Source organism: Podarcis liolepis, assembly GCF_965112155.1.
Source record: "Podarcis liolepis genome assembly, chromosome: 10".
Taxonomy (NCBI): domain Eukaryota; kingdom Metazoa; phylum Chordata; class Lepidosauria; order Squamata; family Lacertidae; genus Podarcis; species Podarcis liolepis.
Genome location: NC_139562.1, coordinates 54,829,643 through 54,851,556, shown reverse-complemented (window position 1 = coordinate 54,851,556; position 21,914 = coordinate 54,829,643). Strand labels below are relative to the sequence as shown.

The following is a 21,914-nucleotide window of genomic DNA, read 5'->3' as shown; positions in this document are numbered from 1 at the left end:
TATTTTTATTGCTCGCATAAGTCCCAAACTTCTAAATATAAAGACAAAAGGAGCTACCTTATGCTGAGTAAAACAAATGACTCATCTAAAAAAGCACTGGCTACTACACAGACTCCTAAGTCTTAGGCAGAGATTTATTTATTTATTTATAACCCTGTCATCTGAGATTCTCCAACTTGCAAAGCGGGTTGATACAGACAAAGAATGTGATGAGACTTCATATTGCCAAACTAGTTGAATGTACTTGTCACCAAATTATTTTGAGTTTCAAATACGTACTTCGAAAAGTTAGGACTCCCAAGTGAACTTGTTTTGATGCCCTTTCTGAGAAACTACCCCACCAGAATAAGCTCACTGAGGTTTACAACTGGAACAGGTAAGTGCATAGCTTTTGATCGAGTCAACATTTCAGTGAAGTTTAATTTTGATACCACCAAGGGAACTTTTCTCACCCGTGCATTATTTTTTGAGAAAGAAGATTTGAGGGAGCAAGCCAAACCCATGGCCAGCATTATCAGGGATTCATGGAGTGCATTAGCTACCACAACAGTGCTCACTAGCACAGGAGGGGTGGCCTAGCAGGAAAACAGGTCCAGCTGTGTGCAACATAACAGACACACCTAACTTAGGCAACCAAGGTCTTCCAAACTCAGACAATACAGGATCTCATTCACTTCGCAGCTGTGCTGTCCAGAATTATTTTATGCTTCCTGTTACAATCTTTGGCCTGCCATAATACTGTCCCAGCCACTGCTTCACAGGGTGGCCTTGAAGAAGCAACTGATGATTTGCCTTATTTGGTGTGCAGATAGACAAATAAGCAACTAGATAGATGATAGATGATAGATAGATAGATAGAGATCAGGGATAAGAAAGTCAGCACATCATTTGCTCATCTCTGCCTTTTACTTTGCCAGTTGAAAAATGAAAGTTACTATTCCTTGCTTTACAGAGTTTGGGAGGGCTGCAAAAATGTGTAACAGAAGAATGGGTGTTGGATTGGTAACTTTTCCTAAGCATCTTAACCAGCAAACAGTAATGCTTTCTCTCCATTGTGTCCACTTCAGTGCTGTGCTGTGTGATTTTGCAGTTCTGAAAGCTCTTCTGGCAACTCCTTTATGATGCCTTGATGCATTAATTTTTCTGTTTTTTATAATAAATGAATGGTCTGTCTCTGAAGATGTTTACCCCTAAATAAATCCAATAAATTTTTATTCCTTTCCCATACTTCGTATATCGATCTTCTAATCACACGGTTTAAAAAACCTTTGTGTACTTTTACTTTGTCGTACCACAGGTACAAAGGCCACCCGTACCTATTATCGTGGCCCTCTAAGTCCAAGAGATCAGTGTTTTCTAATGTGATCCGTTCCTTCTTTCAATGGCCGTGGCTCTGCCGGAAGTTCCCGGAAGCTCATTCTGTATCTTCTACAATTATGTCCTCTGGAAGAGAATGAAAAAGAGAGACTGAACTAGCAGCCTCTCTCAACTAAGCCTGCCAAACAATACCCAAACCCAAGGGTTCAACCACCTCAGCTTTTGTAGCTGGAGTCAGTCAGGGTCCTGCCTACTAAGGAGAAGTGAAAATGGCCTACAAGGCACAGTAAATACAGCAAGAAGGCCTGGGAGGTCTTTCTTGGGCATGAACCATAATGCTACTAAGTGAAAAGTCCCCGGGGTGTGGAGATTTGTTTACCTTATTCAGGTGCTGGCCTAATTCGGGACCGGTGTCGGGCTATTGCCTTCTGCAGGGGGAAGAGAAATCTGGATCAGACGCCTTTTGTGAAACTACAAAACCCACATTGTTTTGCAACTGTGATTTACATGGAGAGGCTGCAAGTGTGATTACCTTTGCAGGGATATGAATAAGAAATAAAAGAATAGAAAGAATAACAATTGGGCAATTTTGCGAGTTTTGTATGTGGAGTTATGATGGAACTGGAAATATTGAACTTGGCAATGTAAACCACTATCTGCAGAACTTAATATAAAGAAATTTGTGGCAGAGGTATCTGAGATAAAAATAGATTAAAAAGGGGGGTGAAACTTAGAAGATCAATAGCAATCACTCAGGGGTTTTATGCTCAGTCGAGAAGAGGCTGGAGGACCACAAGTATGAAAATATGGCTCTTAATATTCAATAAAAGGCCTGCGCATTTACTGAAGAATCTACAAGCATATTAACTTGACATTACTGACGAGTAGAAAATGAATTGCTGAGGGTGAAGCTTGCTGAGAGTATATTTATTATAATAACCTGTTGAACTGAATCTTTGCCTTGCTTAGCGTATAAAGATCCCCCCCCCCCACCTTGGGAAGGCTAAACAGCAAGAAAGGCTCTTCTTTATCATTACAGCCAATTCAGCATTTTCAGAGTACATCATTGTACAACCAGACCAGGGATGTGTTGCAATGTGTAGGAAATGCTATCATTTGGGAGATTTTTTGCAGAGAGACACGCTAGAAGCACTTGCCTGTATCAGGAGAGAAAATATGAATTGTCACGCAGTACGTATAGAACGTATAGTACGTATAGCAGGGGTACCCTTACCTTTTTACGTATAGAATAGTAGGGCAAATTTAACTGTACTGAATTTAAATGTGTTGTAATAGATTGTTAAATAATCTAAAACAGTCAGTCTCAAAAGCATGGGCTTTTTAAAAGCAGCAGCTATCATGCATCCCATTTAGAAAAGGAACAGTCCACCCAGCCCTGTGACTCTGATTGCAAATGATTAATACTGAAACCCAGTTCAGTACCTGTGATTTCTGAATGCATAAAGGGGTTCTCTAAAATGGCCCTGGCTAGTCCTGCCTCTAAACCTGGATTTATGTGTTGGTCGCACCTCCTGGCTGGTGTGGAATTAGGGGCCTAAACATGTATAGGCATACAGACATCAATTGGGGGTTTATGTCCTCATGGAGGAAGCCCTTTAGAGTTTTGTTTCCTTTGAATGAGAGTGCACAGAAGACTTTTGGTAAATATTTGCAAGAGGGCTGGACCAACCATTAGGCAGATCAAAACAGCCATCTCAGGCAGCTGATTTTGGATGCCATGAAAAGGCAGCAAAATCAATAGCTATTCTTTGGTATGTCATCCACAACATCAGCTGCCTGTTCATCTTCGAATGTGACATATGCAGTGTGGTGTAGTGGTTAAGAGCGGTGGACTCGTAACCTGGGGAACCGGGTTCGCGTCTCCGCTCCTCCACATGTAGCTGATGGGTGACCTTGGGCTAGTCACACTTCTCTGAAGTCTCTCAGCCTCACTCACCTCACAGAGTGTTTGTTGTGGGGGAGGAAGGGAAAGGAGAATGTTAGCCGCTTTGAGACTCCTTCAGGTAGTGATAAAGCGGGATATCAAATCCAAACTCCTCCTCCTCCTCTTCTTCTTCTTCTTCTTCTTCTTCTTCTTCTTCTTCTTCTTCTTCTTCTTCATGGAGCAAAAACGTCAGTGTCTGTGTGAAAAGGAAAAAGGGCACCAATCTGACATCAGAAATCACAATATTTAAAATCCAGTGGAGGGAATATTTGATCTTCCTGGGACGCTCTGTAACCGATCTTCTTGAACCAAGAAACTTCAAAAGGAGGCTGCAGTGTGAAGCCACTGACCTGTGATTCATGAAAAAGTTCTGGCCCTCCCATGAGGCAAGATGAAGCCACACTTTGGTGGGTGCCCCACTTGTGCCACCGCCTCTGTCGCAAGCACAGAAGCAGGGCCACTTTCTGATGAGATCTGGCAAGATCTTGGGGAGCACAAGAAACCTCGTGATATTCTGAGGAACAGGCTTATATTCCACAAAACAACTGTTTTGCGAATGACCACTGTTGATAACATAACTACCTGTACTTTTGATATTTCATGTCCCTCTATTCTCACTGTTTGCAATTTTCCCTCAGAAAAAACGATTTAAACATCTGAAGTGAACTGTAGTCCATGAAAGTTTATGCCACAATAAATGTATTAGTCTTTAAGCTGCCACAAAACTCTCCAACAGGTCAAAATGGTCACCCTTCTGGATATACTGGTAGTATTTTTCCTGTGGGGTGAGGGGAGGGACAGATGCAGGAGGCATATTAATACAAGTTGTATCAATCCTATTTGCTTTTCAGACTTGCCATTTGTTTCTCTTGCACCCAAAGATACACCCTGCTCCCCTGCAGAGCGCTGGTTTCACACCCCAACTGTGCAAATGAACTACCATTCAATAAACTATATCCTGTCCATTGGCTCCCATTGAGAGAATTTCACCCAAGCATCTTTCTTAGTAAGCAATCCGCTTTACAAAGGATGGCCTGTCAGCAGCTATCACACCATCTTTACAAGATGCACCTTTGCAGCCCCAGCTGCAATAAACCATGTCTCTCTGGTATTGGTCTCTACAGCCACAGCAGGCGCTGTGACTCTCAAATGGTTTGACTTTACCCCCAATGATGCATTCTCCCATTGTCTCTTGAGACAGGCGGGTGCTAACACCTTTCCCAGGATGTTCACTGCATATTTGTAGCCTGATATTAAGATGTCATTGCCTAGAAACAAGGCATAAACTCTAAAGGAACACTAAACACTGAATATTACATTTCTTTTACAAGATCAGTTTCCATGGAAATGAAGGGTTTACCTCCCCCCCCCCCTTTCTCTCTGTAGTAGGGCTTGATTCAAGCAAGTATAACATAAACTTGTATTTTTAAAATAAGCAACACTTGGGAAGCAATGCCTAGCATTATAAGAGTGCTGACTTATCTCATATGTATTATTCCTTTTTCTACACAGCTCAGGGAAGTGTGTGTCAGGTTTTGCCCAGCTGTACTTTTGGAACAAAACCATGAGATAGGTGAGGTTGAGTGTGATTGGTCCAAAGTCAGCTAATGGTTTTCATGACTGAGCATAAAAGCAAATCTCCCCAGCTCATGTCCAACAGACTGCCACATTAACCATTTTAACGTTGTGTGCATAGATTTATTTATTTTTTGCTTGTCCTTCCACCAAGGAGTTCCTGGTTGTCTATATGGTTCCTCCACCCCTTGCATTTATCTTTGCAACAACTGAAAAACCGCTTATTGCCCATTCCAGTGAACATTCACGGCTGAAGAAAACAAAATTAGGAGTTTATTTTCATAGTGGGGCTGTTTTGAGGGGGGGGAAACCAACCTCCTTTTGTCAGCATCTTGAAATATCGGTGGAATCTACATGCATATAAAAACCGGTCTGAAAATGCTTTTTTTAAAAGCGTTTATTAAAAAATTGAATTTTCCATAAGGCTCACCATCACCATCTAGTGTCGCATTGTATATTGCACTTAAAACACACTTAAAACGTTTTATTTGCAGCTTTATAGCTGAGTCAATCTCCTTTGTTTAGGGTTCATTTTAGATGCTCACCTTTTTTTGCATTTTTTGTTCATGCCCACTTTTGGCCACCTGGAATGTTGGCCAAAGGTGAATGCAATCCTTGCACCCAAAAAAGCTAGCCACTCCTTTCCTACAGCACCTCTGGACTCACATAGTAGCTCTGGAAACTTGGTGCTCTTGATCCCAGAAGATTTTCTATAGCGATAATGCTGATCTTCCTAATTACCCGGTTCCATAGTTCGCACATCTTTCCAACTTCTACTTCTTGGTTGTGTCACAGCCATTCCCCAGAGAAGTTACTCTGGCTCAAAATGTAAAATGAACTCCTACTCCTGTATCATCTGCATTCAGCAAACCAGGACCCCACGAACAATTGCTTTGTTATTCAGTGTTAGCTAGAAGTGGCTATAGGTCCATTTCCTTGATTTGTTTCTTGCCAATATTTTACGTGATGATTATCTGCAGCCTAGATATGAAATCTCCATTCGTTCCCAGGTTTGTATGATGAAGGAGAAAGTTGAACCTCCATGTGGCTGGTGCTCAGAGGTGGGTGCAGTTCAGCTGAAACCAAGTTACAATTCCCAAACAGTAATGCGATAATGCGCATGTGTGTGGCGCCATCAGCATCCATGCATCAGCATGATGACTCGGGAAAGTACTCATAGAAAGTTCCTGTGCCTGAGAAAGTTCAGAAGTAGTAAACCGCTTTCAAATCAAACTGAGGAGGAGCTCATCTAGCTGTGGTAACACTCTTGTGGGAATGCTGAAGATCTCACAAGTCAAATCGCACACTGCAGCTGCTTGTGGCGGCAAACAGATTTGTGTCCGTCCAGCTTTCTTTTGTTTCAGAGTTAAGCATGTGCACATGAGATAAGCATGCATTTGGAGCAGAGCAAGAGGAGAGGGCTGAATTCTGTCTCCCCAAGGGACCTTAATTCTCCGTAAGAAGAGAGGACAGTCGTGACTTCATCAGACCATCACCATTTGCCGTGTGATGCTGTAACAAGCTACACAACAGGAGCGTTCTCATGAATTAGTTGTCTTTATTCTCTTAACCCAAGGGGATTTTTGTTCTAAATCCAGCTTTCACCAAGGAGTTTTTGTACAACACCCACGTCTGCTAAAGACTTCAGGCAAAGACTATACTCTCTTTGTTCTTTTGTGTAACACCTTGCCTTGGAAACCGCAAAAGGAGTATAATTCAGATCAAGCTATTGGCACATATATTCTTCTGCTTATGCAAAAGGCTTGCTTCAATTCAGGCAATACAATTATTTTATAGAGCAAATAGCTTATAGCCATTTCTTGGGGAATGATCTGGACCATAAACTAGTAGAATCATAGAATCATAGAGTTGGAAGAGACCACAAGGGCCATCGAGTCCAACCCCCTGCCAAGCAGGAAACACCATCAGAGCACTCCTGACATATGGTTGTCAAGCCTCTGCTTAAAGACCTCCAAAGTAGGAGACTCCACCACACTCCTTGGCAGCAAATTCCACTGTCAAACAGCTCTTACTGTCAGGAAGTTCTTCCTAATGTTTAGGTGGAATCTTCTTTCTTGTAGTTTGGATCCATTGCTCCGTGTCCGCTTCTCTGGAGCAGCAGAAAACAACCTTTCTCCCTCCTCTATGTGACATCCTTTTATATATTTGAACATGGCTATCATATCACCCCTTAACCTCCTCTTCTAGTAGTTCCTTGACACCCAATAATTACCTGGAAATACAGTGGTACCTTGGGTTAAGTACTTAATTCGTTCCGGAGGTCCGTTCTTAACCTGAAACTGTTCTTAACCTGAAGCACCACTTTAGCTAAAGGGGCCTCCTGCTGCTGCCGTGCCGCAGGAGCACGATTTCTGTTCTTATCCTGAAGCAACGTTCTTAACCTGAAGCACTATTTCTGGGTTAGCGGAGTCTGTAACCTGAAGCGTATGTAACCTGAAGCATATGTAAGCCGAGGTACCACTGTAACCATTTCTCATCACATGCTAATACCACCAATCTGCTAGCAAGTACAAAGTTTTAGTCAGCCTAGTTGTATAGAAACAAGGACACAGTGAAATATAGTAGATACTGACCGAAATGCTACCCTATCCTACAAAATAGATTTTTTTAAATCTGTGACGTGGAATTTGCTTTCAAACGGTCTTAAAACTAGTAGGAGGAAAGTAAATTAGATGGCTGCAATTTGTTTAAGTCCTGCCTAGATGACACATGAGATTATGAAATATTTATCTTACTGTGCCACCAACCAGGCGAAGCACTCAGAGCTGGTAAAACAAAAATCCTTAATGATCAGGATGAAATAAGCACTTTCCTTCATTCCAAAAGAATTCAGCAGTTCTGTTCTGAATAGCTCACAATCAAGAACACAACAATCTGGGAACATTACTTTGTACATGAGCTTAGGTGGAAATTTCAGCTTTGTTTACCACTTCAAGTTAACTATGCAAAGCTTAAAGGCCAGATGTGAACACAGAAAAAGGTTACAGGATGTCAAATACTGATGCATCTGCCTTTTAGGACATCTGTCATGAAGGCTTTTGTGAAGATCAAGACAGTTCCATCATATATTTTCATTCCTTAGTCATAAACACTAAATACTTTACTAGCTAATCAGCTAGTCTTCTGAACTCTTTATGTGCACTCCATGCCATATTCCTGAAGTTTAGAATATGCCACAAAGGTCTGTAAAAGTTGCAATCTTATGACCCTGAAACTCTTAACTAACAACAAGGTGAAAAGGCAAAGGATAAAAAAAATCATGAGATTGCAAATCAAATTGAAGTTGAAAATAAATATGCACATTCTTTGATTGCCTCTTTTAACAATTTATTTTATTAGAGAGTACAGGAGATAGGAGTCTGTAATCAGGTAGATTAATAAGCAGGCTATTTTCTCAGCGACTGTCTCACAAGGTGCCACCATAAGAATATTTAAGCAAGAATGCCATGACTTTTGGAGAGAAAAAATAAACTTACTTTCCTCTAAAAGCCGTGAGAGGACAACCTAGAGTACATCGAGGCAATTCAGGTTAAATAAGATTCTACAGAGATTAACAGGTGCTCAGCCTTCTGTGTGCAAGCATGAAAAAAGAACTTTTGGAGGAGGAGGGTGGGAGCCTAATTACTTTGAGAGAAAATCCTCCTTTGCACACAGAAGGGTGACCACATGTTAGCTCCAATTTATGCTGATCCTTGCACAGTGTATAGTTGGAGTGTGCCTTATTCACTGAGTGGCTTCATGCCTCAGGCAGTTTTCTAAACCAGGCCCTAGTCATTTACTTCACCTGGAAGAAAATCCACACAGATAACAGTTTCAAGCTGGGGAATGGTACTTGTAGACACCTTGGGGAATGGAACTGTTATTATCTCCCAGTTATGGACAACAGACTAGAAGCTAATGATATAGATTCTTGCCCCATGGATGCAGCAGGAATGTGAAATGAAATATCACAGGACAACCTATGCAGTGGTGGAGACCTGCAAATAAAATAATAATAATCTGCCTGGTATGTTTAGGTTTCCAGATTGCAGAATCCTAAATCAGGCTATTCCCATTCATGAATGTTACTTTCTGAACAACCCTTCAAGCCTAAGACTAGTCGAATCTGAAGACTACATTGGGACATATGCAGTCATATGTCTCCTATGTTCCATCGAGTGAGACATGGGGAAAGATAGTTTCCCCCCCCCCCAAAAAAAAACCCTCCACATTCCTCTAACTAAGCTCACAGCAAGAGATCTGAATTCTATTACTGACGTTTGTGAGATCTGGCCTGCTAAACTGCAACAATGAGATTGTGCCTGGGAATTATATCATTGCATGCGCCCACTTTCCCCAAGCAATGAAAAAGTGGGCAGCTAAGGTGGGCAGAGTCATTTTTCTTTGAATGGAAGGACTTTCTTCCCACTTAGTGTTTTCTTCCCACTTAGTATCTCACCGTTATGCCTTGAACTTTGCAAACCGACTGCCTAAGTGGCATCATAGCATATAAAGTAGCTTTGCCAACACGTTTTGTGTTTCTATTCAGAGGTTGACAAGTTTCCCCACTTTAAGAGTACAGGTGTTTTTTTTGTGTGTGGTTGTTGTTTTTTTTAATGCTCTCAGAGTTGTAATCTGTTTTGGACGTTTATTGGTGCCTGTTCTCCCTTGAGTTCCTGTGTCCCAACTTTGACATGACAATCATTTGACTCAGACCAGAAGGGATTGGGAAGATTTATTAGTCTCATGTGAATAAGGGACAGTTTAATGACACAGGCTACTGCACATTATAATCTTGCTCAAGCTCAATGTGACCTAAAAGCTCAAGTTAAATATTAGCATTTGGTGGGAAAACTCTCATTTGGATGTCAAGGTTCTTTCTGATCTGAAAGAACTGTCTGTGGCTCTGATAGATCACAGCAGTCCTGTAAGAAACACTGGTTAATTCTGCAAGTTAAAGGAGCTTAAAGAAACATCTAGATTTAAATCATTCTAATGGGACATTTCCCCCCCCCCCAGCCTCAGGATTACCCATAGCAGGGAGTCCTGTGCCAAAATACTAATTAGTTTGTGTGTGGAATATCTGAGAGCCCTGTGCAAAAGGGGAGAAGTGTGGCAAATGGTAGCTTTTTTGCTCTCCCCCGCAATTGGGAAAGGGGGAGGGGAAAGCTACCCTTTGAAAGCATTGCCTGCATGCCAGGGTTGGGGTTTCAAAACTCAGCTGCAAGATGAAGAATTTCCTGATCACTGGCTTAGGGCGTAGGAAACATGTTATTTCCTAACAGCCTTTCTAAGATCATTCTCAGTTTTGGAGATTTGAATTGTGATAGTGGTAAGAAAATGGGTTCCACCACTGCCATCTGTAACTTCCATGATCCAAAGGTTTTCTGAAAGCTTCTCCAAAGCTGAGGCTGAGTTGAGAAGTTTGCATGCTTTGTAACAGAGGATTAACTAAATGGTTGCCAAATGACTGTCATGTTAGTTTGTGCACCTGTAAAGACAAGGCAAAAATATTGTTGCTTGGAATCTTCTTGAGTGATGACAGATTCCAGGAATAGGAGAGAGAGCACTGGTGACTTAACAGATTTTTAAAAATATTTGCATTGCTTACAAATACATACTACTCAAATCATAGACTGGACCATCCAATCTAATTACATTACCATGTCCCACTTGATGCAGGAAATCCAGAGCTATAAATCCTCAATGGATGGCTAGCTAGACTTTAATTGAACACCTCTAGAATGGTGGAGCCCAGTACCTCACTACTTTAATTCCATACAGAAGTACAGCATAATCTCTCTGCCTGTTCCAAACTTCAGGCTGCTCTTACACACACTATCCCCTCCCGTGTGTGTGTGTGTGTGTGTGAGAGAGAGAGAGAGAGAGAGAGAGAGAGAGAGAGAGAGAGAGAGCTTCCCCTAGTTCTGATGGGTATCTCATTCAAACAGAAGGATGGGAGAGATTGCTGAGCAACAGCCCAGAGTAGTTGGTTAATGGGGTTGGGAGAAGTTTGGGAGATAGTTGACAATCTCCCCAACAAAAGGAATGATTGGCTGACCACCATATACAGTGCTACCTTTGTTCTCAAACTTAATCCGTTCCGGGAGTCCGTTCGACTCCTGAAACTGTTCAAAAACCAAGGCACAGCTGCAGGAGCTTCCTGCACTCAATCAGAAGCCGTGTCATACGTTTGGCTTCCAAAAAACATTGGCAAACCAGAACACTTCTTCTGTGTTTGCAGTGTTTGGGAGCCGATTTGTTCGACAACTAAACTATTGAGAACCAAGGTTCCACTGTATTGACTTTCCCATTTCCTAATTGTCATGGAGTGAAGTCCGTTACTGTCATGAGCCCCATGGCTCCATCTGGAGCAGGCATGGATTGGCAGTCTCCGGCTATTAAAGATGAGGAGGAAGAATCAGAAGGGAGAGTGAATTGTGGGAGCCGGGGATGGACGGTGGAGGTTCTCCTCCTTCTGTTCCTCCTGTGGGGTAGAGAACTTCATTGATAAAATCCAAAATAGTTCAAGAGAAAAGCCTTAATGAAAACATTACTACCAACTTCATTTTCATAGAGAACTGACGTTGGTGGTGACTGATCATTTTTTAGTCCTTTATCTGAGTAGAAATACTCCGGGATCCTTTAATTAAAATATTTCACCTGCACTATTGTGGGTTTTTGCCCCCTTTTCCATTTTGTTTACTTAGATGTTAACCTATCAACAGCTTGTATAATCCCTCTGTTCTATTCAGTGTTTGCCTTCCTTTGTATAAGCAACACTATTATCTCCTTGGGGTTCCAATCACTGCTGACATTATTGGATTTTCTAATGAAAATCCAAGCAATTTAAAACAAAATAAGACCCTGGGTTTCAATCCATTTTGACTCCACTGAATCACACTGAGATGTTGGTGTGAGAGCATCTACTCTTGGGTTTTCATTTTTTTCTGCAGCAGAGTTCCTTTTACAGAGAAGTTTTCCTGCTTATTTTACTTATTTACAGCAACAGCAATAGCAGCATTCCAGCTATCTCTTAGTGAAATTCTCATTACAAGAATAAACACCATTTGGTTCTGTTTCTCAGAGTCTTTATTATTTACAAAAACTTTACACTGGCTATTAATAAAGGAAACAAAACAAATAAAGCAACATAATCCTTTTCTCTATTTAGCCATCCAGCCAGAGACCTAATGCTGACTCATTCACATACTCATTTAGACTGACCCAGACTTAGCTGATTGCACGCCCTGATAAGGACACCTGTTGCTGGGGAAATTCTCCATTGCCTAGCAACTCGTTCAAGGCCATTTGCAAGTTTCTCCTACAATATTACAACATGAGATGGCTACAAGATTATGTCATTGTTGTTGCTGTTTGTTTGTGTTAGCATTTACTTAGCACCAACAGCAAGAGATTATGTGAATCTCTTTATTCTAAAAAAAATCACCGCATTGTTTTAGGGTGGTGGGGAGATTGAGCTCAGCCTTTCAACATGAACTTCAAAACAACAAGAAATCTGATCCTGGTACCCAGATGGATGAACTTCTGCTAGTACAACTTTAGCCAGCTCTTACTCAAGCTATGCTACATTTCAGTTTGGGATCGCAGTGTACACATCCAGTGCTGGCACTAGATATTTTGCTGCTTAAAATGGAATCCAAATGGTGCTTTCTCCCAATCCCACATTCTAGGGCCAGCTGCACCATTCATATACCAATTCCTGCCTCCATCAGTTTGCTACATGCCAGAACCAGCTCTGGGCCTAACAATGCTTCAAGACCGAAAGCCAGTGGAGAAGTTATTGGAACCGGGGCAAGCTTCCTATGCAAGCATCTGCTTCTGTGAGGAGTCTGCTCATATGAGCAGAGTAGCTTAAGGTAACGGGATCTGAGGAACATTGTGGCTCCTCATCTGTGATGTAATGATATCTATTTACCTGGGCAAAATGGCAGCAAGTAACATCTGCACAGCCTATAAATTAGATGTTTGTTGGTAAACTACGGGGTTGTGGTAAGTAAAGGTAAAGGGACACCTGACCTTTAGGTCCAGTCGTGACCGACTCTGGGGTTGTGGCACTCATCTCGCTTTATTGGCCGAGGGAGCCAGCGTTTGTCCACAGACAGCTTCCAGGTCATGTGGCCAGCATGACTAAGCTGCTTCTGGAAAACCAGAGCAGCGCACGGAAACACTGTTTACCTTCCCGCCGAAGTGGTACCTATTTATCTACTTGCACTTTGATGTGGTTTCGAACTGCTAGGTTGGCAGGAGCAGGGACCGAGCAATGGGAGCTCACCCCGTCGCGGGGAGTTTCGAACTGCTGACCTTCTGCTCGGCAAGTCCTAGGCTCTGTGGTTTAACCTACAGCGCCACCCGCGTCCCATACGGGGTTGTGGTACAGAGGCAGAAATGCAGCAGCAAAATAATATTAACTGATCCAGATCGAATTCAAACCAATCTAAAAATAAGCCATGAAGATGTGACGATAACAAGTTTTCTTGAACTGTCAAAGATCCATTGTATGAGTCTAATGTTAATTGCTTCGAGCACTTTTTGGAAATGATGCCCTTGAATACAGAGGCAGCTGTTCATTAATAGTCTTGTGATCTCTTGCTTTGCCATTCCCTGTGTGGAGTTAGCTGTTCCCTTTTATCTCTATCAGCAGGATGTCCTCTCTTGAGTGCAGAACTAATCATGATATGAGATTTAGAGATTCTTGGTTAGTTGTGTTTTTCTTGCAAATTCTGCTCGATAGAAAAACCCAGTGTTAGTTTATGAGTTAGAATACATCCATGTGAAATGGTTTTTGCATTTAGAACTGGACAAACAACAAGCAAAGGTGGATGTTTATTCCCAACAAACGTGCTAAGAACAAAACGTAACTTGCTTGTGACCAAATACCTTTGACTGAAACAAATGGAAGGCTTGTTAGCTTGTCTCATGACAACAACCCACAGAATCAATTGCAGTGATTCCCTTCCGCTCCCCCTGTCTTTTGCCTCCATACTCTAAAAGAGTAAGACAGCCCCAGTCTGCAGATACACAAACACAGCACTGGATGGCATGATTAGCTTCTGACAACACCAGGCATCTGTTTAAGAGAAGGGAGTCTGTGTGATTTCTCCCTGCACCTCCAGTTGTTGATTAGTGCTGGCTAAGGCATGTACAGTCCCAGATCAGCATTCTAGAACCATAGATATGGCTCTATCCATATTTCAAATTCTTCGTTATCAATCAAACCATGACAGTTGATGGAACCTAGTAACAGATATTCAAGGTCATTTGGGTCATTGAGGACTTCCTGGAGGGTATACGGTAGATTTAGATAAAGGGATCCAGATTTTGATGTACAGTATAAAGAAGGCTGATCGCCGAAGAATTGATGCTTTAGAATTATGATGCTGGAGGAGGCTCTTGAGAGTCCCATAGACTGCAAGAAGATCAAACCTATCCATTCTGAAGGAAATCAGCCCTGAGTGCTCACTGGAAGGACACATCCTGAAGCTGAGGCTCCAATACTTTGGCCACTTCATGAGAAGAGAAGACTCCCTGGAAAAGACCCTGATGCTGGGAAAGATGGAAGGCACAAGGAGAAGGGGACGACAGAGGACGAGATGGTTGGACAGTGTTCTTGAAGCTACTAACATGAGTTTGACCAAACTGTGGGAGGCAGTGGAAGACAGGAGTGCCTCGCATGCTCTGGTCCATGGGGTCACGAAGAGTCGGACATGACTAAACGACTAGACAACAACAACAATGATGAATTCAGATAGAACTCTTATTAAAATATAAGTTCCCAGTTATCATAGTAAATATAAGGTGTTAAATTTCAAGGGTGATTAGCATTGCTGTTTTGCCAAATAACACAACAAAAAACTATTGTTAGATTGACCTGGCCCTGTCATTCAAATAAGCCCAATTGACTGTTATAAAAACAGCAGCACCATGGAGAGCACCAGTTTTATATTCCTTTGACAAAATCCCCACTGAAATGAATGGCAACTGTGAGTACACTCACAGTGGGTTGTGTGTTTTTGTGTATATATATGAATGGCATAGATTGGACTTAACTCAGAACCATATTCCAAGGTTGGTAAGGTCTACAAATATATTCACAAATCACAAAACCAATAGCAACAGCAGTTTTCTTTTATGTGTCTGCCGGGATCTTGGATCATTGCCATTGTTGACAGCACATATTCAAATGTGTTTAGGATTCAGACCACATACAGAATCTAGGTTCCCTAACACAAAATCTAAAAATTGCTGTAAAAAGAGACTCACAACCCCAAAATACGTAGATGGTACATTTCACGGCTGCTTTGAACACGCACAAAATGGTCGTTGCCTGTATGTAAATATATGTCACAGAATCATAAAGAAATCAAATTGTAGAGTTGGAAGGGACCACTGCGAGAAGTGAGGTTACATGGAACCAGGCAGAGGGCCTTCTTGGTAGTGGTATCCACCCTGTGGAACGCCCTCCCATCAGATGTCAAGGAAATTAACAACTACCTGACTTTTAGAAAATATCTGAAGACAGCCCTGTTTAGGGAAGTTTTTAATGTTTGATTCCATTTTTTATATTCTGTTGGGAAACCCAGCCAGATGAGCGGGGTATAAATATTATTATTATTATTATTATTATTATTATTATTATTATTATTATTATGTATTATGGCATCTTGTCCAACCCTTACAATGCAGGAATCTTTTTGCCCATTGTTGGGCTCGAACCCACAACCCAGAGATTTAGAGCTGAAGGCATTGTTCTGTTTTCCAAATTGTGGAGAAGGGTTGAGGAAAGTTCTAGGATTGGGGCTGTTATTCTAGTCCCACTGAACTGGGAGTAAGCCGACCTAAACTCAATGGAACTTGGTACTTAGTAGACATAATACTTTCTGCTGTAGGCCATTTATGTGTTCCTACTGCACTAAGACCCATTGGATTGACTTGCTTCAGCACTTCACTGATTTATTTAGTGGATTTTCCCCCATTGTTTTTTTGTTAATTAAATATAAATATACATGCATGATATGCTGGTTTGTTTTCATTATGTCTTTCCATAGCAAGGCCCGAGGAAAAGAATGCAATCTGCTGAATGCTGGCTTGAGTGATTTACACCCTGTTCTACATTAACTTACAGTTCATGCCTGACTGATTTTCCTCCGCCTCTCCTAATTGAAGACCTTTTATACTATTTATAATTAGTTAATGTGACAAGGATGTATGTGGTAAACAAAAGGGAGATTAGATTGAAGAAAGCAATGTAGCTAATAGATATCCTTTAATTAAAAATAAACTCTGAGCCATATTTCACACATGCTTCAAAATCATTTTGATCTTTGAGCCTTTTTTATAGTTATAATGATTGTGGAGGAAGAGTAGTAGAAAAAAAATAAAATGGGGAAAGGAACCAGATAAAAGTCCTAGCCAGGTGTTTCCACTAATGCAATTCAAATTGTATGACAGCTGATCGGAAAGAGGGGCAACCTGCTGACCGACAACTGAGGGATGATGAGATCAGTGATATCAGCAACCAACACAACCAACTCTTCTTCCTCAACATTTAGGAGCACAATTCAAAGTGTTGGTGCCGACCTTTAAAACCCTAAATGGCCTTGGCCCTGTATACCTGAAGGAGCATCTCCACCCCCATCGTTCAGCCCAGACACTGAGGTCCAGCGCTGAAGGCCTTCTGGTGGTTCCCTCACTACGAGAAGTGAGGTTACAGGGTACCAGGCAGAAGGCCTTCTCTGTAGTGGCACCCACCTTGTGGAATGCCCTCCCATCAGATGTCAAGGAAATAAGCAACTATCTGACTTTTAGAAGATATCTGAAAGCAGCCCTGTTTAGGAAAGTTTTTAAGGTTTGATGTTTTATCATGTTTTTAATATCCTATTAGGAGCCGCCCAGAGTGGCTGGGGAAACCCGGACAGATGGGTGGGGTATAAATAATAAATTGTTGTTGTTGTTGTTGTTGTTGTTGTTGTTCTCATTGTGGTCATACAGTGTATCCCGCCTCACTTTTACCACTGAAGCTTCAAAAAATTAAGAGACCTCAGCCCATACATAGTGAGGGGGGGTTGATAGTGCTCGCCTGACTATTGTGAATAGACAGAGGGGCTCAAGTGCTCCTTTCTATGTGTACATCTGATGCATGTCCTGCCCCAGGTGTTGTGCACCCCACTGACCCTGCCTCCCATGTCGGTGCATTCAGTGTGACATTTGAAGGGGGATCTCTGTGTGAATGGTGTTCTCTCAAAAGGGTGGATATCCAATGTACATACAGCTGTATCTCCTTTCAGATGTCATCTTGAATATACACTGTTTGGAGGCATCTCAGTGGGGCATGCAATGGGCGTGGGGTTGGTGGGAGTCCTGCTTATCCCTCCATGTGTTGGATGAACTCCTCCATTTGAGCACTTCTAGGATTGTGCCCATTGAAGCTTTAGCAGTGAATCAGGCCATCAATTCTTCATGTTTTTAAAGTCTCTTTAAACAATTATCCATTGCTTGTCCAATTTCATCCTGCATTCTGAGTGCACAGAAGCTTGGAGTCAGTGAAAGGACATTTCTTAATTTAGCATGTGGTCTTGAAAATGATATTGGCAGTTTCATTTCATCAGACTGTCTGGGTGGCTGAGCATTGCCTGATTAGTTATTACATTACATTATTGATGTTTTGTCACAACACTTTGGAAAGTTAATGCAGGCATGAGAGAGCACCCAAACAACAGTAAGTCCTGCTGTGTTTCTATTAAGCATATCACTTCAGTGTTTGGTGTGTCTAGAGAGTGGGACTGTAAAAATCTAGTGAAATTGTACTTTTTGGATGGAACTCAGAAGTGATCACAAAGATAATAGATAATAGCATTAAACAACTTTGAGTAAGCCCTTATGTTTAATATTGGTTTACAGTAATGCTTCCCTTATTTGTTTCCGCATGACACATATAATATACACATAAAAATGTCACGCCTGCAAATTTACATATCCTGAATACTTATCTCTGTGTGATGCCTAAAGTCTCTGTGGGCAACTGTATCTGCAGATGTAATTGTAGCCTCTACAATGTAAAACTCTAGGAAATGTTCTTGTAGCAGCAAGTGGTGAGCCTTTCATCTAAAGACAACAGCCCATCATTAGCTGCTAAAATGAATCCCTGTGGCATTTTATATCCTTCCCCCACAGAAACAGTTGGTAACCATTTACAAGGGTGTGTTTCTGTATTGTTGCTGTTGTTTAAAAAAAATCTTAAGGGTAAACAATCCAAGAAGTTAGTTGGTTTCTGACTTAAGTCCTCTTTAATGGAAACTGAGCTCAGGCGGAGCTCAAGTTTATGTAACAAACAGTACTTAATTGTTTAAAGAATTAAACTGCTTAGAGGTTTTATTACAACCAAGCAGTATATATATGTTGTGAAACAAACAAATAAAATACAGGCAAATTTAACCAATTGAAGCTCCCTGCTCAGGAGATGACACACTGAAGGGAAGGAGAAAAACACACCAATCTATGCTCTGTATCAGGTGTTTTTTTTGTGTGTTTTTTTGTAGTTGTTAGGCGTTTAGTCATGTCTGACTCTTCGTGACCCCATGGACCAGAGCATGCCAGGCACTCCTGTCTTCCACTGCCTCCCGCAGTTTGGTCAAACTTATGTTGGTAGCTTCAAGAACACTGTCCAACCATCTCGTCCTCTGTCTTCCCCTTCTCCTTGTGCCCTTCATCTTTCCCAACATCAGGGTCTTTTCCAGGGAATCTTCTCTTCTCATGAGGTGGCCAAAGTATTGGAGCCTCAGCTTCAGGATCTGTCCTTCCAGTGAGCACTCAGGGCTGATTTCCTTCAGAATGGAGAGGTTTGATCTTCTTGCAGTCCATGGGACTCTCAAGAGTCTACTCTAGCACCATAATTCAAAAGCATCAATTCTTTGGCAATCAGCCTTCTTTATGGTCCAGCTCTCACTTCCATACATCACTACTGGGAAAACCATAGGAAAAACCTTTGTCGGCAAGGTGGTGTGTCTGCTTTTTAAGATGCTGTCTAGCCAACATGATGAATTCCTGATGGTGTTGGCCTAAAGCTCCCATCACCACCTGAGCATTGGCCATGCTGGCTGAAATTGATAAGAGCTGAATTCAAAAACCTCTGTAGGACACCACACTGGCTACCCTGCTCTATAGGCAGTGCTTTTTTTCTGAAAAAGAATGTTTAGGGGTACTCTCATTCTGACTCAAGAAACCATTTTATAGTTCAGATCAGGCAAAATAAATATAGTAAATGGACAAAAGTACAAAGAACATGCATTACTCATATTGAAATACTGCCCCTCAATAAGACCAAGCTTTCATCAGTAAAACACCACACTGCTTCACACATTAAACGCTCGCTTCCATCTGAGACTCAGGAAACATCGTGACAGGAAATGGGGTAGCAACGGAACTGACGATTCACCGTGTTAGAGAAGAAACTAAAAGTTAAGAAAATGTTAGTTTCTTCTCCCGTTAGATTCACAAAACGTTTAGGGGTATGTATGCCCCTGTGTCCCCCCCCAGGAAAAAAGCACTGTCTATGCCCCTTTTAGGACTGACCAGGCAAAGCCAGGATGCCACTGAATTCAAGTGACTGGGTTGTGTGGCCTCCTCCACTCAACTGTTGCCTATTCTAAATTTTACAAATTTAACAGTGGAAGGGTGTGAAGCTCTTTCTGGTACCTACAACTAGAAGTAGGTAATATGCCAAAACGTCCAGATTCTTTATTAGTTCCTTCCATTTTAAGACTCAGTGTCTGCCCTAATTCTGTCTTGAATCAGTGGGGTAGACACCAAATCTAACAACAGAGTCTAGATGAGACATAGTTAGTTATTCCTCTCTCATGCACAGCAGCTGCTTTCCAACAATCCTCTGCCATTTCTGTGTGAGAGAGAGGGGTGGGGAGGGAAGGAGAGATAATAAAGATTAGGCATGCATGTTGGGAGGGCCAGTTCTGTAGTTTCCCCCCACCCACTCACCTCACCCAATAGCACTTTCCCATCCAAAGTGAATGGCACTTCTTCAGGAAATTTCCAGAAGCTTTGACCCACATGGCATAATGTGGTAATGTCATAATCTTCCATGGAAAAAAGCTTCCTGAGTACTTAGGAAAAACTATACATCCAAACCAACTGAACCATGCAAGGAGATTCTCAGGGTCACACTCAAGGTCATTTCGAGCCAGCGTGGTGTAGTGGTTAAGAGTGGTGGACTTGTAATCTGGTGAACCGGGTTCGATTCCCTGCTCCTCCACATGCAGATGCTGGGTGACTTTGGGCCAGTCACACTTCTCTGAAGTCTCTCAGCCCCACTCATCTCACAGAGTGTTTGTTGTGGGGGATGAAGGGAAAAGGAGATTGTTAGCCACTTTGAGACTCCTTCGGGTAGTGATAAAGCGGGATATCAAATCCAAACTCTTCTTCTTCTTCTTCCCCAAGAACCACAAATGTTTCACTCTCATATTTGTGCTCTGGTTAGCAACTACCAGCACAATTACAACGAGAATGATCCAGGGATTTCTGGCACATACACAAAGCTCCCACATGAGCAAAGTCTTTCCTGTACAGCTCTTTAGGCACGCTGTCACTGATGACATCTCAACGTTCTGGCCGAGCACATTGCCAGGCAGGATGTGTGACACTCAGACGCTGATAGGAGGAGAGAACATTTTCGCAGTTGGAAGATCCTGCATAAGGAGAAAGGAAAACAACAAGAGCCATCATTGTGTGCGCGCCCACGAAGATTAAAAGTAGCAGCTAAGCTTATTTTCAATGGAACAAATAGTGCTTTGTCGCTTTACACCAGATGGCACGACTCGTGACCCACCAAGCTGAAAGTAGCCTGTCTGCATATGGAAGCATGTTTGATGCTTGGCAGCCCCTGTGTTTGCACAGTCCCAAGCAAGGAGCATAAATGGGAGATTTATCAAGTCCCTTGTGGACTTCTGGTGGGCTCTGGTTGGACTGATGCAAACCTTTCATAAATTCTGCAGACCTGTTTTATACACTGTGACAAACTGGTGGCCGTTGTTTTAATTTCAGGAAATTCACTTTTTAAAAGGATGATGCTGAGCTGATAGGCAGCTCAGTGCGAAATCTCTGTTAAGGTTTTGCTAAAACCGTGATATATACTGGGAGTGTGCACCAGCCACAATATTTTACTTGTATCTATCTGTACCTATAGCTTTTATTCTTATAGATATGAGGCCGTACCCATAGGCGCCGACTCCATGGGGCTTGAGGGGGCCTGAGCCCCCTCAAAAATTCGTTTGGGGGGGCTCCGCCCCCCCAATAATCTCCGGCGCCCCTCCAGCAGAGCGCCATCGCCGCCCCTCCCCCAGCCCAAAATGCACAGGGTCGGGCTGCATGTCTCCTGCCCTCCCTCCCGAGCAAAAGCTCCACCTTCGGAGCTGATTAATAGGAGCAGCACGCTCTCCCCTATTCGCTCACGAGGAGGCGGCGCCACTTTATTTGCATATTCATGAGCTTATTTATTATTCATGAGCTTTCCCGCCCCCCCCCCAATATTTTTTATAAGTCCGCGTCCCTGGCCGTACCTATAGTTGTACCCAATCTGTTTAGGAGTCAATCTGTGTCTTTGATCAATTTGATCTATTAAAAATGAAGTTCAGCCATCGTCCCCCTCACCCCTTCATTATAATGGGGGATCAAAAAATAACTACAATTTCTTTTTCCTGTTCATAGAAGCTGATGAAGTTTGTAGCCATGGGAGCTGCTCCAGAGTGGATAAAGTCTGTCAAATTGTAGGTTGTTATATACAGGAGGGTTTGTGCAGGGTTTTGTGTTTATATTTAAAAAAAGAAGTCTCTTTTTATTTTCTGCCAGGTAAGGTCACCCCTCCTGAGGGGGTTGAAGCCTGACAGATTTCATAACGATAGCTGCAGTGATTCTCCAGCAAGGGAAAATGTTACCATTTGAGGGCATGTATAGAAGTGCAGGGTTGTGGTGATGGAGAAAAGGATTTATCCAAAGCACAACTCCTCCTGGACCATCACGTTTTCTACACGGGATGACAACAATAATT

General features: G+C 42.2%; 2 long non-coding RNA genes across 2 annotated transcripts in view; one reads left to right on the top strand and one right to left on the bottom strand.

Annotated features, from left to right (window-relative positions):
- LOC310687949 overlaps positions 1 to 1,793 on the bottom strand; it is a 16,182-nt gene extending 14,389 nt beyond the window's left edge. Inside the window, exon 1 of the long non-coding RNA XR_014516670.1 lies at positions 1,317 to 1,793. This is a non-coding gene — a long non-coding RNA (uncharacterized lncRNA). The remainder of the gene's footprint in view (positions 1 to 1,316) is intronic.
- Positions 1 to 21,914, top strand: part of LOC310687944 — a 23,791-nt gene extending 1,877 nt beyond the window's left edge. Inside the window, exons 2-3 of the long non-coding RNA XR_014516665.1 lie at positions 21,575 to 21,633; positions 21,716 to 21,914. This is a non-coding gene — a long non-coding RNA (uncharacterized lncRNA). The remainder of the gene's footprint in view (positions 1 to 21,574; positions 21,634 to 21,715) is intronic.